This window comes from Ambystoma mexicanum, chromosome 2p (genome assembly GCF_040938575.1).
Source record: "Ambystoma mexicanum isolate Mex_15411 chromosome 2p, UKY_AmexF1_1, whole genome shotgun sequence".
In the NCBI taxonomy this organism is placed as follows: Eukaryota; Metazoa; Chordata; class Amphibia; order Caudata; family Ambystomatidae; genus Ambystoma; species Ambystoma mexicanum.
In genome coordinates, this window is record NC_090923.1 from 43,059,798 (window position 1) to 43,077,107 (window position 17,310).

A 17,310-nucleotide genomic window follows, 5' to 3' on the forward strand; every position below is an offset into this window, starting at 1 on the left:
TGTACAGACACTGCTTCAGTGCAAAGGCTCCTTGTGTGATGTCTGACTTCTGACCAGTCTCCCTGTCCTGGACAGACACCACTTGGGAGGGTCTTACGTTTGCTCCATCTTAGAACACACACATTGCAAGGAACCCAGACCGATGAGAAAAGGAGGGGGGGCTGAGCATAGATGCTCTAAATGAACCGGAAGTGCTACATCAGGCGGCTGCACAGACACAGGGCCTGTCTGCACCGCCTCTCTGGAGACCCGGAAGAGCTTCCCCCTGACACTTCCGGTCTCTAGGATTCAGAGCCTGCTATCCCTGCAGGATTAGGAGTGGCAGGGCAGGGGGCACGCACGCCAGCCATTGCATGAGTGGATCTGAAGGGTCTCGTGAAGAGACCACACGGCACCAGGTAGGGAGTTTTATATCTTTAAGCCCCCATTTATACCCCCCTCTAAACCTGCGCATTGTTCACTGCTGCAGGCCACAGCATCCGCCTCCAGCACAGTCATCTGGGGGTTAATACAGGAGCTTCCGGGGAGCGAGGCTTTATGATCGGATTACTTACCGGTAGTCATCATTACTCCAGGGCGTACTCTTCCTCGTCCCAGTACTAACCTTTGAGGACCAGCCTCCTCTTCTTATTGGCCCTGCTCCTTCTGGGAGGTATAGCCTCCCTGCTTCCTATCAGTCTACAGTTTTACATTGTTTAGCCAGGTCATGGGACCCTTCTGCCACAATGGAGGGAGCAGAGGGAGTATAACTAGGAGGAATGAATGTTACTGTAAGTAATCCAGTCATTGCCTCAGCATCCCTTTTCCTCATCACAGTACTTACCTTTGAGAACTACCTAAGCCAAGCAGATACTCCACTACTGCTTGGGGGCTGGCCCTCCAGGACCCACAAGGCCGCTGCAACCAGGGCCGGCCTTAAGGGCAGCAGCGCCCTGGGCGAATTGGCGCCCCCAGCACTCCTGGTTAATGCGGGGCGGGGCCAGGATGGGCCACTTTTTTTTTTTAACCTCGCTCCGGCGAGGTGGTTAAATAGGGCGCGTCAGCAGTCAGCACCACATTGTCATTGTATAAGCCCGCCGCTGCGGGTGCATTCAATGACAATGCGGCGCCTGCCACGTCTTCTACCACCACGCCAGCTCGGGGGAGCCCTTGAAAGACTCACCGGAGCTTGTGTGGCAGGGGCTAATGGCGCCCTGGGGGGCGTGGCGACCAAGGCGGTTGCCCGGCCTGCCCCCCCCTAAGGCCGGCTCTGCCTGCACCTACGTTTGCAGACAACATACATTACCTCCACGTCCACTCTTCCTTGTCCCAGTACTTACCTCATGAGGCCCCTGCCTCTGACACAGGACCTTCTTTTATTTCTTTTTATCCCTATAACTCCTCCCCCATAGCCATGTCACTCAGTTTAATTTTTCCAACCTCCGGCAGGTTGGGCTTTTTTTTCCCGGCACAGGGCGGTGGGGAGCGACGATTGCTGGCACCCTGGTGGGGCTGTGTGGCGGGGCCTTTGGCTTCCTCAGGTGCAGCGATACTCCTGGGTTCCCTGCGGGGCTTGGTACCCGGTGGAGTATGATGCCTCGCCTGGCTTCAGCGAGGCTATGGCCAGCGCAGGGTTTTCCGACCAGTGTCCTGGAGAAGCGGGCCCGGGTGCAGGTAAGGAGTTTTGGGGAAGGGACTCTGCAGCTGAAGCGGGAGTCGGCTGGCTCCTCTCTCTCTGTTGGTGATATTTTCCTCCTAAACGCTATGAGCAGCTTTACAGCTTGTGTTGGTCTCTCTCTCCACGTTGCTCCGGAGGCGGGTGGGCTCCTCCTCTGGTGCCGTGAGTGGGGTTGCCATTGGGAGTGATGGGTTTCCATTGATTAGCTGGCCATTATTTAGAGGGCAGGCATTTCTAACGGCTGGTTGGCATTTCGTTTTCCATTAATTGAGAGGCCTGGGCATCCGTTGGTCACCTGTTTCTGTGAATACACGATGGGTAACCATTCCACGAAGAGCAGGCATCTGGTCCTGTCTTCTTCCTCGTCATCTTCCTCTTCTACTGTGGTCTGCAGATGGCGAAAGAAGAAGGCTAAGCGGTTTTCCCTATCCAGGCAGGAGTTGATAAACATCATGGGATGAGGCATGCACGTGGACACAAGCGCTGGCGCCTGTCTTCCTCTTCATCTTCTGGCACTGAATCTTGTTCTCTTCAGCATCAGCCGAAGAGGAACAAGAAGAGGAAGTACATCGACAGAGAGGGAGTGGAGGAGATGCTGGCTCATGTTGGGGATTGCATGGGGTTTTCAGAGCCCTTGGTACCAGTGGAGGGGGCTGACCCTTCTATTCGCCTGTATGGACTTACCCCTAGGTTGGGGTTGCCATTGGTTTCTGATTTCCAGGATAAAATCCTTCAGGAATGGCGTGACTCGGAGAAAATTGCAAATGCCCCGCTTCATGTCCATACTTTACCCATTGAAGGGCAAGACTTTGCTGTCTGATCCTGTTAAAATCGGCAATATCCTTGCCAGCCTGGTGGGTTGCTCCACATTATCAGCCGAGGAAGCGGCCGTCTGGGATCCAGTGGACTGCCGGGTTAATTCCAGCCTTAAGAAAGTTCATGCAGGGGCGCCTATGGCCCTTAGGGCGAATGTCTACGGTTCCTACACGGCTGAAACGATGCTAAGTGGTTTTCAGGAAATTGAAGAAGGCTGTCAATGAAGGTTCTGATTCTGCCCCTTTGCTATCGGACATGCAGAGACAGGTTGAACTTTTGTCTATTCTGGCTTATATTGGGGTGCGGGCTTCAGCCATGGCCATGGGGGCTGGTGTCTGCCCAGAGGCATGTGCACCTAAGGGACTGGAAAACTGATGGGCCTCAGAGGGTGGCTGCCCTGAAACTTTCTTTGAATGGGTCCAGGCTTTTTAGGGATTCCCTTGGGGGTAAGGTGCTCAAAGTTTTTTTAGGGCAGACAAACATGCTGACAAACTTCGATGCAAGCCTCCTTCAACGGCCAAGAGGTCTTCCTTTGGTGCTGGTGCAGTGTCCAGTAGGTCTTTCCCTGGCTCCTCATCACATTCTTTTCAGAGAGCGGGGGGGGTCAGGGTCCTCCACGCTCTTCGCGTCCTGGGCCAGCACCTAAGTCCTGGCAGTTTTGACATGCCTTTTGGCGGCTCCGGCAGTTATTTTTTTCTCCAGTATGTGTAAGGGGGTATTCCAACTCCTGGGTTCTGGACACAGTTTGGAGGGGTTGTCGAGTGCATTTCCTATCTCCTCCTGTCCAGCATTGCATGGTTCGGCCTGTGGTTCTGTTAGAACTGTCTTACATGACCCACAGTAAGAACTTGGTCCTGATACCTTGAACAAGTCGTGTAGGGGACGAGTTCATCCTAATAATGTACCACTCTAATAGTCAAATATGCACAGCAGAGCAGTCTATTAATAGAAAGAAGGGAGGACACAACTGGAACACCGCTGGCTGCAAACAAGACCACAGATTAGAATAATACAAGCAGTAAGGACAGTAAAACAAAGTAGGGTAAGAGGGCTCACCTCTCTGTATCAAGAGCTGAATTTAGGGTGTAGATAGTCTGGAACAGTGGGCCAGTAATCCTCCCTAAACACACAAACCCCAATGATGAGTGTCAATTCAATAGTCAACCAAGTAACAGAATTCTATTTGAAATGTTTCTTACCCGTATTATTTAAGTTCCTGAAATGAAGAATCTCCCCTTTTAGGGAAATGTCCTGGAATGGAAATCCATAGAGTCACAAAACAATCCAAAGGGACCTATTTCCGACGGCACGAGGACGCCTATAGAGATGCCCAAACCAAGTCTCTAGTCTCTGTCAGCAGTTTCCTTGAGTAGATTGTTCCAGCAAAATAATGGTATTCCAGACGAGAAGCAGGTCAATAGTAGTTTGTGGAGCGTAGCGTAACACAAAAGGACTGCAAGGAAAGTACCAATCCTGGTCTGAACTGTGGAAGCAGTGCCAGAGACAAAACAAAGACAGAAGCAGTCCTTGCAGCAAAAGCGGGTCAAAAACCATGGGAGCAGTGCCAGTGACAAAAACGAAAGCAGGAGCAGTCCGTAGTACAAAGCCAAGGGGTCAAATGTCCAAAAGATCCAGAAGTGACAAGAAAACACACCAGCTAATGAACTTAATCAGAAGCATGGTGCGTTGAAACATGGCCGTTTTTATCCGACGGAGGAACACTGGAGCCGTGATGTCCACTTCCGGGATTGCCTGCAGCGACGCATTGCGTTCCAGCGTTTCCCTAGCAACTCCCAGCTGGAACGCAACGCAGACTTCCTGGCCAATGTTTTCGATGGAAACCAGGACGCTGGCCAAAAGTGAGGAGGAGCCCTCTTTCTGTGGGAATGTGAGGGAAGCACAGGAGGCAGACGCCGAGGCTGGTGAGTCCTGATAGGTTCCCAGGTCACGGATCAAGAGGTTGGCCATGGGCACTGCTCTCTCCGAGTTGATGTTGAAGGCGCCATCATGCCCGTTCCTCTCCCTGTTCAGGGTCAGGGTTTCTACTGTCGGGTGTTCCTTGTCCCCAAACCTTTGGGGAAGTATCGCCTGATTTTGGACCTCAAAGCCCTGAACTGCTTCGTTCCAGAAGGAACACTTAAAAATTGAAACTTTACAGAACTTTCTTCCAATGTTATTCAAGGGGGTTTGGATGGCGTCTCTGAATCTCTAGGATGCTTATTGCCACGTGGCTCTCTGTCCCTGGCACGTGAAGTTCTTCCGATTTGCGGTGGAATCCCAACTTTTTCAGTTCAGTGTGCTCCCTTTCAGACTGCGATCGGCCCCCAGGGTGTTCACCAAGCTGGTGGCTCCCCTGGTGGTGCATTTACGTCCGCAGGGCATTCAGATTTTTTTTTCCCTACCTGAACGATTGGAAGTGTCCTGCCGGCAGACTGTCATGGCTCAGCTCCGATTGGTATTCCAGGCGTTGAAGGACTGGGGTTTCCTGGTGTACTGGCAGAAGTCTCACCTGGAGCCTTCTCAGGATCTAGTTTTTATTGTGGCACAGGTTGCACCAGGATGGGGGGGTGTTCCTGTCCCTAGCGAGGGTCTGTCGCTTGCTGGCTGTTCTGGGCAGGGTTCTCAGGAGGCAGTATGTCTCAGCTCGCCTATTGCTGAAATTACAGGTGCACATGGCTTCTTGCGTGTTTCGAGTTCCCTGGGCCCGTCTTCATCTACGTCCCCTGGTGTCTTATCTTCTCTCCCACTGGCTCCCGACGTCTCAAGCTTTCGAGGCTTTGATTCCGGTGTCACCAGATCTGCGGGTCTGCCGGCTGTAGTGGTTTGGGGTTCCGAATCTTCGGGCTGGGGTGTCCCTGGTCCTTCCTCCTGTGACCACTCTTACTACCAACTCCTGCGGAAGGGTTTAGGGGTGCTACTTTTGGGGTCCTCTCTGCTCAGGGGTTGTGGGATCCGGAGGTGAGCTGTCTATCATCCCATTGGCGAGAGTTGTGTGCCTTTCTCCGAGCTCTGGTGTACTTTTGTCCGGACGGAGGATACGACGGCCTTGGCATATGTCAACCGCCAAGGGGGTTCTGGCTGTTCCTTGAATGCCTTGGCTGCTCAGATAGGCACCTGGGGGGATCGCATCTGGTGTCCCTGGTGGCCTCACATATCAGGGAGGTGGTCAATGTTCAGCAAGATCTTCTTCTTGCAGTGGCCTCAGGGTCTATTTAGGCTTTCCCACCTACTCCCCTTCTGCCCCGGGTGTTCAACGCATCAGAGTGTCCAGGGTGACTGTATTGTTGTTGGCTCCGTTCTGGCCCCCCCCTCGGAGTTGGTTCCCCTCTCTGTTGGTGCTTCGGTCCCAGGAGCCTTGGCTGGTCCCGAAGTGGCCTTGTCCCCTTCAAGGGAATCTGCGGTTGGGGATCCGCCAGATGCAATGGGCAGTATGGCTATTGCACGGGTTAGGCTGATATCTCAGGGGTTCTTTGGTCCTGTAGTTGAGTCCATAATGAATCCTCTTAGTCCCTCCTCTCTTTAGGCATACGGAAGGCATTGGAGCTTTTTCTGGGACTGGTATGGGCGGTCTGGGATCCCTCCCATAAGTTCTGGCCTCCCCGCTATCCTTCAATTCCTCCAGGAGGGGTTTGACAAGGGCCTGGCAGTTTCCACGCTTCGCTCTCAGTGGGCCTCCATTAAATTCCTTTTGGTGGACTCTGATGGTCACTTGGATGGGGAGGTGTTGGTGGGGAAGTTGCTCGGGGGTTGTTTTCTTCTTCCTGTCCTTGTACTTATAAAGGGCTTCCCCCTTGGGTTCTCCCTCTTGTTTTACGGTTCCTTCATGGGCCACCCTTTGAGCCCATTTCCGAGATTGATATAAAACATCGGACATGCTGCCTTTCTTATTGCCATCACTTCTGCCCGTAGACTTGGGGAGATTGGGGCTCTGTTATGTCCCCCCTCCCTCCTTTTCTGAGGGTGCTGCCGAACTCTGTGGTGCTGAGGTGTGATCCAAAGTTTCTCCCTATGGTTGTTTCTCAGTTTCACACCTCTCAGGATATGGTTCTTCCTGCCTTTTTTCAGGATCCGCAAACGCCAGAGGAGGTGGCTTGGCATAACATTGATGTTCGGCAGGCAGTGTTGGAGTATTTGGCTAGGACTGCCCCTTTCAGCCACTCTGATGGTCTTCTGATTACTTTTGGCCCGGCTGGTGCTGGGCGTGAGGCATCGGTGGTATCCGTTAGCCGATGGATCCGTGTTGTGGTCTCCATGGCCTATGTGGCTTCTGGTCTGCCTGTGCCTGCGCACATTCAGGGACGGTCCACCAGGGGTTTGGCGGCCTCCTGGGCCGATGCACAGGGGATTTCTCTGCAGGAGATTTGTGGGGCTGCCACCTGGGCTGATCAAAACATTTCCATCAACCACTATAGGTTGATTGTGTCCAACCTCGGGGTTGGAGTTTTGTCTGTGGGGATGTGAAATTGGAGTTCTTAATGGTGTTTGTTTTTCTGCACTGTTTTTGGCTCTGTGTCTCATTGGGACCTTTTTCCCCGTTGCTGCTTTGGTATACCTCATGAGGTAAGTACTGGGACTAGGAAGAGTGGAAGTGGAAGTAATGCTCTGATTACTTACTTGTAATCTTCATTACTCCTAGTCCTACTCTTCCTCGCCACAGTACTGACGACCCTCCTGACCCTCCATGCGGGGAATGTCCCATGCTCCGGCTTGGTAATATGAAACTGAGTGACATGGGTATGGGGGAGGAGTTATAGGGATACAAAGAAATAAAAGAAGGTCCTGTGTCGGAGGCAAGAGCCTCATTAGGGAAGTACTGTGACGAGGAAGAGTGGTACTAGGAGTAATGAAGATTACCGGTAAGTAATCAGAGCAAAATCCACCATGCGCTCTCCTCACCATGCATCCTGCTCTCGGGAGTGCCCTGAAAATGTCTAAGAAACATACGTTATGTCCCTGGGCCAATTGGTGCACCCCATCATGTGCGCAATTGGCCAGGTCCTTCTCCCCAATCATCCTGTCTGATGAAACCCACACCTTCTCTCTGCATTAACATTTCTGTCCTGTTTATCATTTGCCGAGACTTTTCCACTGCTTTGCCCAACCCGGCACCTTGGTATTCCCACCTGGGGATTATCTCAGACCATTCTTTTTCTATTCCTACCAACAACTGCGCAGAGGCCTTTATGATGTCCTGTATGTGAGGAACAACGTCTTTTCATCACAGGATGTTTTTTCGCTGGGTTTTTTACCGCAAATTTTTTGTTGAAAAAACTCATCACATTTTTTGGACTGGGGTTAGAAAAATATATAAATTGGGTGTGGAAAAAAAAACCACGAAAAAACATCCCTCAATGAAATGACATGGAACCGTATGTGATGCAGGAGTAAATGCCTTCCCAGCAACGTTCTACCATTACCCCCCCAGGTGAATTACTATGACACATGCAGCCGCACCCAACCTCAGCTGTTTCTTAACTGTGGGCAGCACGGTGGCCCATCGCATCCCTGAGACACCGGGCCAAACCAGATGTGTTGTCTGTAAACCAACTTTGCCCCCTGTCCCTGGAGCCACTGTATTGCCCTCCTCTGGATGCGCCACAAACGAATGCCCAATGACCTACACCTTTGCATGTGCTGGAGATAATCACAAGGATTTGGCATATGCACTCATAAATCACTGCAAACGTCATCTTTGTTTATGCTTCCTTGCAAAGAAAAGAACAAACAAGATTCTATTCTAAAGAATTTGTATATTTATTTATTTTTTACATTTGTATAGCGCAACCTCTCTACATCCAGGTTTCCATCCCTAAATACCGTCTAGCCAGAACCCTTCGGTCCTCTGGCTCCAACTCTCTGAAGGTCAGATGTTTCTCCAAGCAGCAAGTGGGTGGTAGATCCCTCTCTCGGCTGACGCCTCCCTCTGGAACAGCCTCCCTCTCGCCATCAGACTTGAGCCTGATCTACTGAAGATCTGGATACTTCTCAAGGCCTTCCTTTTCTCTTCTGCCTTCCATCTCCCACTCCCTTGCTACGTTCTCCACCTGCCACTGTGACTGGGGCCTGGTCCCTTCTGAGTAATACAGGGACAAGCCCACCCCCACCAGTCTCTACCCTTCACCAGCACTTGCCCTTGGGCTCCCTTCCCTGGACTATCCCCCAGTGCTCCAGATAAGATTTTGAAGTGGGAGTATTTAACTCCCTTTGTTTTAAGTTGGGAATAAAATGATTTTTAGGGTGTAAACATGTAAGTTCAATTCCCAATAGGAGTATTTTATAAGCGAGTAAAAATATTTTTGTAATAATTATTTCTTTGCACCTAGTTATTAATACACATTAAACAGACCCTCCAGAAAATTGCGGCATGAAATGGAAAATTTTGCGGCACAAAAAAGAAAAAAATTGCGGCACACAACTGCGTTTTTTGCAGCATTTTCTAATGTTGAAAAATATATCATTTAACATCTTTTTTAGCCTAAAACCAAGTAATTGCAAGGCTTTTGTTAGTGAGGAACAAAATGTTGTGTTCTGTCTGGCCACGCTCTGTAGGACAGCCAGGTCGAGTCACCACAGCCTAACATTTTGGATTGTGGTGGGGGAGGGTGGATATTGCCTGATCAGCTCCATGGAAATGGTGCTGCGCCACTACTTCCAGCAGACAAGTGGAAAGCAAATAAACAGATAGGCTTGAATTCAAAAGTGTAACCCTGGTTGAAGCCCATAGGTTTGCTTTTCGCTTGTCCTATGACCCCAGGAGAGAGGGGGAACAACTCTACACTTCTCCATGGAAGGAATCCGTGAGGCCCAAGACACAGGGGCAATGCAGTGGCAGTAACTGCAAGCCCATAACACCTAGCCAAACAATGAACTCTTGGGTGGTCATCATTCCTTGGTTATGCCACCCACACATGGTGACTTAACACACCCACAAACAGAAATGACATCACAACAATACCAGGGGTCAAGTCCTACAAATTAAAGTGGGGGGACTCATCAACAAATGCAATGGCATGTGATGTCATCAGAAACTAGCATATCAAGGTGAAATAAGCATATATCATTAAATTGGCTTTGCATAACCACCAAAATTGCACAGGACGAATGGCATTTGCCTTTCATAAATTTAAACACCCAATTTTGTGCGTAATTGGTGTCATACAGCCCAGCCTTGATTGAAGGCTGGGCTGCATGATTCCAATTGAAGACTCTCGTAGCTGTATTCATTTCAAATTGCTTTACAATAATTGTAAAGCAATTTGAAACGAATACAGCTACGAGCGTTTGTATCATGCAGCCCAGCCTTGATTCAAGGCTGGGCTGCATGATACAAACGCTCGTAGCTGTATTCGTTTTCAAATTGCTTTACAATTGGTATCATGCAGCCCATGATACCAATTGAAGACTCTCGTAGCTGTATTCGTTTCAAACTGCTTTACAATAATTGTAAAGCAATTTGAAACAAATACAGCTACGAGCGTTTGTATCATGCAGCCCAGCCTTGATTTCAAATTGCTTTACAATAATTGTAAAGCAATTTGAAATTAATACAGCTACGAGAGTCTTCAATTGGTATCATGCAGCCCAGCCTTGAGGCTGGGCTGCATGATACCAATTGTAGACGAGCGGCAGAAAGCATTAAGTTTATGCTTTCTTTTCCGGCACTCGACAGGAAAGTAATTTACTTTCCTGTCGAGCGCCAGTAATGAAAACAGTCCAGTGGCCTCTTTGGGTGCTCTGAGTTGGGGGCAGATGAGCGGACAGGCCAGTGCTTACCTGGCTACGCTTCACCAACTCTGTCAGCTCGGCAGGGCGGGCACTCAAAGAGCCTTGGAGGTGTCTGGGGTCACAGCCAAATGCTGTGCAGCTCCCAGGCCTGCGTGACCCTCCCCCCAATCCTGGGCCTGCAACGCAGAGCCGGAGGTGTTAACCCTCAAGCTGCTGCAATCAGCAGTCAGCTGTGTTCGCTCTAAATCATTAAATGAGTGCGAAAAAAGACACACTAAGCTAACGTGTCTTTTTCGCGCTCATTTAATGATTTATAGCGGCAATTGCGGGGAAATGGCAAATTTTGCAATTTTTTTGCAAATCGCAAAATCGCCATAAGGTGGATGGTCTGATTAAAAGATACATGTTTACGTCTTCCCATCAGGCTGTAATAGCAATTTCTTCCTGTGGTACTAGGTTGCACTGCTGATCCATATATATCCATGGAGCACAAGGTCATATGTGTCTGTTTCCCATTTTTTGTTGGGAATATTTGTACTCCCATTTTTTATTTTTTGGGAGTATTTGCCTATTTTTAGGGAGTAAAAGTGGCTCATACACCCCTTATCTGTAGAACTACTATCCCCACACAGTCCACCTGCCCACTACATTTCCCCCCCTCGCCCCTGGCACTTACCACCCCGGCCTGCTACAGCACTTGCCCTCACCGCTCGTAGGGTCCCCCGACTATCGCACTTCTCCCCCATCTTTTCCGCTTGCACTTATCCTTTAGTACTTGCATAGTAGGATTGTAACAAGGCCAGTATAACTGTCTCTTTTTTCTTGTTTCTGCTTTTCGTATGATATCCCATGTTACCCCTCCCCCTTCTTGTCCTGTGGCGCCTGGAAACACTTCTGTATAGGCATCATACAAATTTAAAATAAACCTCAGATAGGATATATCATTGTTCCACAGCATCACATAAATCGGGTCGGATGCGAGTGTCGGCTTCTTCGAGTGAACATGTAGCCAGTCCCAAGATCTCTTGATTTACAGAAAGAACATTGATACTGTTTGTAGCAATTACCTGCTTTTTCGTGTCAATAGCTGTTAAGGTTTTGGACAAAAAAAGAGAATAATCTAGTCTTAGTTTCATAAAACAGGAGAAACTCCTGCCAATTTTTAGGATGGCCATTTCTTGGTTCTATTTTTTTTCGGAAATCCTTTTCCCCTTTTACTGCATGTGTCACGGTTCAAGCTGTCGGGCCTGTACACATCCCCAATGAAATCTATTCTTGTTAGATATTGAGGCTGAGATTTGATGTAGGTTATGAACACAGTAATGGCAGAATCTTCTGTTTTTGCAAATCATGGTCAAAGCATGTTGGCAATTTCAGCACTGTCAAGGATGATCATTTGGACCGCCGGGGAAAGGACGCTGCTGTCTGCGCTGTGAGCTGCAAGCCAGGTACCGTTGAACGCGGTTGAAGTTGGCCACACCCCCCAGGGGAGGAAGGAGGAAGCAGCCCCTTCACCTTCAAAACCTAAGCGGGCTCGCCCTTGCGGCGTAAGCCTGCTGGGGAAAGGGCACTGCTGTCTGTGGCAGTTAGCGGCAGCAGTGCTTTTCTGTAGAAGGAGAACATCGGCCACGATGCGACAACACAGGAACAGACCTGTGACGGACTTGCTTCTGACTCGGTAAGCGTTATAACCAACTCTAATCGAAGGAGCACATACTGAACTGAAAGGACTAGCGTATGGCCCAGTCTGCATGCTTTTCGCTTCCCGCCCTTGTCATTCCCAGCAAACTTTGAGTTATGGTTTACATCGGTTTTCAGGAAGTGATTTTAATGCAACCAATATCTGCGCTGCCCACTTGTTCATCATAGACAGGTGTGCGGTACAGCTTTCATTTTTTATATCCTGCTTCTTTTGCATCCGAAAAAGACTACACCGTCCTTGCTAAATTTTGCATAGCTTTGTACAGGCTTAGGTATTTGTATTGCTAGATCTGCCTTTTTGCACAAACACTGCTTGATTTTTACAGACTTGCAGTATATTGCTGGCTTTGCACAGGCTTTGCAGTCATTTTTCAGACTTGTGGAACTTGGCATAAATATTACTGGATTTGCACAGACCATCAGCATTTTGCAGTATTTTGCATAAATATTGCTGGGCTAGTATAGTACAGATCTGTGTAGGACATCGCTGAACAGTTTTGTATTGACATTGCTGAGTGCATATCCTTCTATTAATCCTGCCAGACTTTCCCAGACTCGTAACAATTTGTATAGATTTTGTTTGATTTGCATAGTCAGTACTAATTTGCATTAACATGTGTATACATGTTATTGTGTTTATACTGTTGACTAGTTTTATATTGATATCACTCTGCATCACCCGCACTAGATATGGGAAAAAGGAAAACAGCCAATCCAGTATCCCCGGTAAATGTCCTAATAACCGAGATAAAAGATCTTCTGGGTGATATAGAACCAATCGACACCAATGATGCTGTTAATACAGCAGGGCCAATTACAAGCTGCCCTTTGACCACTAATTGCAGTGTGAACCCAAATGCTTTACAAATGTCCCCAATTCAATCTGACCCATTGGAGACTGGTTCTAGTGCTAACACTGTCTTTAAGATCGTATCATGGGAAATGGGTATTAAGCGGGGTGATGGAAAAGCCGACCCATTGGAGGAGTATAAGGTAGTGAATCCCTTTACTCAAACTGAAGGCAGGAATTCTGTCATCCCATCCCAGTCTGAACAACTGACCGGGCAGGGATCCTATTGAATGCCACCTCATTTCCCCCTCCCCAGTTAACATCTACAACCGCTCCCGAGAAGGGTTCCTAGCCAACAGCGGCATTGCTGCTTTGCAAAAAGATCAGGATTGGGAGGTGTTGGAGGTTTAAGAGATTCACAAAGCAGGAGATGGCACAGATATTTTACAATGAATGGCCACTGATCACGTTGAGCGTCCACATTGTCCTATCTTAACTGTTTGCAATCAACCTGCCTGTGTATCTCCTTTTGAGGTGCTAAAGATGTCGACGTTACCTACAACCTCTGATGCTGTACCTCTGGTAACTGATATTCCTTTTATCAAACCGTTTTAATATTTTGAGCAAAGCGGTTGGAGCACAGGATGACTCGATCAACTGGGCAAGGGGGGGGATGTAGGGTGGGGGGAAAGCCATTCAACAGTTGAAGGCACAGTCAACTAGCCTAATTACTAGAGGGGTCGTAGCGATGTCCAAGCAGAAGCCTTTGGGCAGATCACTTGGCAGTAAGACTACATCAACTGACTGTACGTGCCATCAAGAAATACTGGCCTCTCTATCCAACACTATTAAAGAAGTAAACCTACTGAAGAGCGTTGTAAACAGACTGTCCACAATTATTGAGATTGGGGTGATGCAGGAGGCAGCGCCAGCCTTGGCAAGCAGTAAACAGGATCTGCCTACTGCTGCAACCAGTGAGCCGGGGGAAAAAGAAGCCTCTGCATAATCGCCAATTTAACAAAAGTGTGCCTAGAGCTCCTTTGGCCGAAGGGAGAGTCAGACCTGAGGTGCCTCCTGGGGGCACTTGTTTTGCTAGCCCTTAGAGAGCGGGTCCTGTAGACTGTGATAGAGTAAGTGGCACCCTGTTACCTCTGTTGGCTGCCCCCCCGACCTAATATATAGGATCAAAGGTATGGTTGACCAACCTAACATTTTTAATGACCCTCTTAATTGCAATCGACGGGTGCTGGGTTTTGTTGGGAATTTTGCTATAAACGGGGGGAACCCACTAAGAAGGAGGAAAGGTTGAGATGTTTACCTGTATGATGTCCCAAGATTGAGGCGAGCTAGTTACGAAACGCAATCTTCACTGGTAAATAAATGCATCCACTGGGATGCCGAAGGGTGATACAGATTTTATTCAAATCACACTGAAGGATCAAGACCTGCTTGAGGGCCTCTTATCAATATAGTTTAGATCTATCTTATCTACCTTTATGTACTTCAGTTTCTATACACCCCAGTGCACCCCTGTCAAACTGCACTGTAACAAGTCCAATAAATACTACCATCTGCGCCAGCTGCACTGAGCAAAGAAGTGGTAGATTGACTCGATGGTGTTGATAGCAAGCCGCCTTCTCCCCTGGACAATGAAAACCACCAAGCAGATGCGGACTCTGTAAAGGTATATTTAAAAGTGCTTTCCCGGAATGTGACTGGGGCGAATAGCTTGTTGCATGTGGCATACGGCTCCAGGACAGCTATCTGGGGGTGAATGCAGGAGCGAGGCTTCATGATCGGATTATTTATCGGTAATCCTCATTACGCCTAGGCCTACTCGTCCCAGTACTAACCTTTGCGGGCCAGCCTCCTCCTCTTATTGGCCCTGCTCTTTCTGGGAGGTATAACCTGCCTGTTTCCCATGAGCCTACAGTTTTACATTATTTAGCTCAGTCTTGGGATCTTTCCAGCACACGGGAGGGAACAGACACAGTACGACTGGGAGGAATGAATGTTCCTGTCAGTAATGATATGATATGGCATTTGTAACACGCCTATAAAGTGTTTCAAGGTATGGCGAGGCGGGGGGGGGAACAAGGGGAGAACAGAGAACGATCCTACTAGGCCAAGTGATTGTGCAAGTGCCTGATCCAATCATTGTCTCACCATCCCTCTTCCTTATCCGAATACTTACTTTTGAGAACTACCTAAGCCAAGCGGATACTCCACTACTCCTTGGGGGTTGCCCCCCATGACCCACAAGACCCCTGCACCTATATGTGCAGACACCATGCGCTCCCCTCACTGTGCATCCTGCTCTCGAGAGTTCTCCCAAAAATGTCTAAGAGGAATAGGACATGTCCCTCAGCCAATTGGTGCACCCCATCATGTGCATAATTGGCCAGGTCCTTTTCCCCAAGAATTCTAATTGTGGTGAAACCCAGCCCTTCCCTCTGCATGAACTTTCCATTGTCCTGTTTATCATTTGCCTAGAGCTTTCGACTGCTTTGCCCGACCGGGCACCTCGCCATTCCTGTCTGGGGATTATCTTAGACCATACTATTTCCATTCCTACCAACAACGGAGTCAAGGCCCTTATGGTGTCCTGCATCTGACGCAAGAGTAAACGCCTTCCCAGAAATGCTCTATCATTACCCCCTCAGGTGGATCACTAAGACACCTGGAGCTGCGCCCAACCTCAGGTGTTTCTTAACCATGGGGGCAGCATCTATCATTACCCGCAGGTGGATCACTAGGACACGTGGAGCCACACACAACCTCAGGTGTTCCTCAACTGAGGGGACAGCATCTATCATTACCCGTAGGTGGATCACTAGGACACCTGGAGCCGCGCCCAACCTCAGGTGTTTTTTAACTGAGGGGGCAGCATCTATCATTACCCGCAGGGGGATCACTAGGACACCTGGAGCCGCGCCCAACCTCAGGTGTTTAACTGTGGGGACAGCATCTATCATTACCCGCAGGTGGATCACTAGGGCACCTGGAGCCACACATAACCTCAGGTGTTTCTTAACTGAGGGGGCAGCATCTATCATTACCCGCAGGTGGATCACTAGGACACCTGGAGCCGCGCCCAACCTCAGGTGTTTCTTAACTGAGGGGGCAGCATCTATCATTACCCGCAGGAGGATCTCTAGGATACCTGGAGCCGCGCCCAACCTCAGGTGTTTCTTAACTGAGGGGGCAGCATCTATCATTACCCGCAGGGGGATCTCTAGGACACCTGGAGCTGCACCCAACCTCAGGTGTTTCTCAACTGTGGGCAGCAGGGTGGCCCAAAGCATACCTGAGACAACAAGCCAAACCAATTTTGCTTTCTGTAAACCAACTTCACCACCCTCCTGAGAGACGCTGTAGTACCTTCCTCTCTGCGTGCGCCACAAACGAATGCCTGGTGACCCACACTTTTGCATCTGTTGGAGATAATCACAATGAATTAGAATATACACTCATAATCACTGCAAACACCATGTATCAACTACCAGCCCAAAACCCTTTGACTGTGCCACTTTGGGCTGTAGAGCTTGGCCGTAGTCCTTTTCTTCCCCAGTGCACTCTCCTCCATGTACTACCAGGAAGGGCTTTCTAACCCACAGCGCTTTGAAGCTGTATCCATGGCAGTGGGCACTATACAAATAACAGAACATAATTGCTGGAAAAGTTGCCAGGGCCTGACGCCATCGCTCAGTGTTATGTTCAATAGCACTGCTGGCACAGCCTTGTGAAGACGTGGAGTAGCAGCTAATTGGAGTTAGCATTAGTAACATACTGATACTCTTTGTTAATCACGAGCACTGCAATTAAAGCAGTCTTTACATGGCAGCAAGGGCCCTCTACTAGTAGCTTTATTCCATTAAATAAACCCCACCATTGTTGCAGAAGAAGCGACTGGGGCATCCCGAACTCTGGGCATTTTTTTTACTAACTCTTTGCAAACCTGATAAAGGGATTCCTTTAGGAGTGGAAAGGGAAGAATCGCAAATTGCAGGACTTAACTCCTGCCCATTCAACGTCTGGAGCACTCTTTACACTTCAAATGTGCTGTATTGCGGTTCTCTCCCCAACACCTAGCCACTGTGCTATTGTAAGTGGCATGATCACAGTCGTTTAAAATAAAAAAAACAACCAGAAATCATCCTTGAATGCCCATATATTGCTTTGGGCATTCCGAGCTCAGAAAACAAAACCCCAACCATTGCACTATTGTAATGGCTGAGAAATCTAAGCATAGCCTTCTTCTCCTTAAAGCTGGCTCCCTACGTGTGATGTCACCGGCAGAGCGAGTCCATGTATCCGGGATTAGATCCCTTACCGCCCGCTTCAAAGGTATCACCCCTACACCTTAAGCTACTCCGCTTTCTGGGGCTAAACGGGGAATTTATTGTTAGATCTATCCAGGCATTTGCCGGGCGCATCGAGGTGAACCCCAGCTACCAAGCACACATATGTTGCTGCCCCCTTTGACCGAGGCGTGCCATGGCCGGGGTACTAACAGAACCAGGCGGCAGGGCATTAAAGAGCCGACTACAGCATCACACATATGCCATATGGCAGGCTCGGCGGTGGAGGTACAACCGGGCAACGCAGGTCCCGGCGAGGT

At 49.1% G+C, this 17,310-nt stretch overlaps 1 protein-coding gene across 1 annotated transcript in view; it reads left to right on the plus strand.

The window, feature by feature from the left end:
* Window positions 1-295: 295 nt before the first annotated feature.
* LOC138566173 (zinc finger protein 84-like) overlaps window positions 296-17,310 on the plus strand; it is a 60,500-nt gene continuing 43,485 nt past the window's right edge. Inside the window, exon 1 of the mRNA XM_069643208.1 lies at window positions 296-398. The gene's annotated coding sequence lies outside the window, so the exon portion shown is untranslated. The remainder of the gene's footprint in view (window positions 399-17,310) is intronic.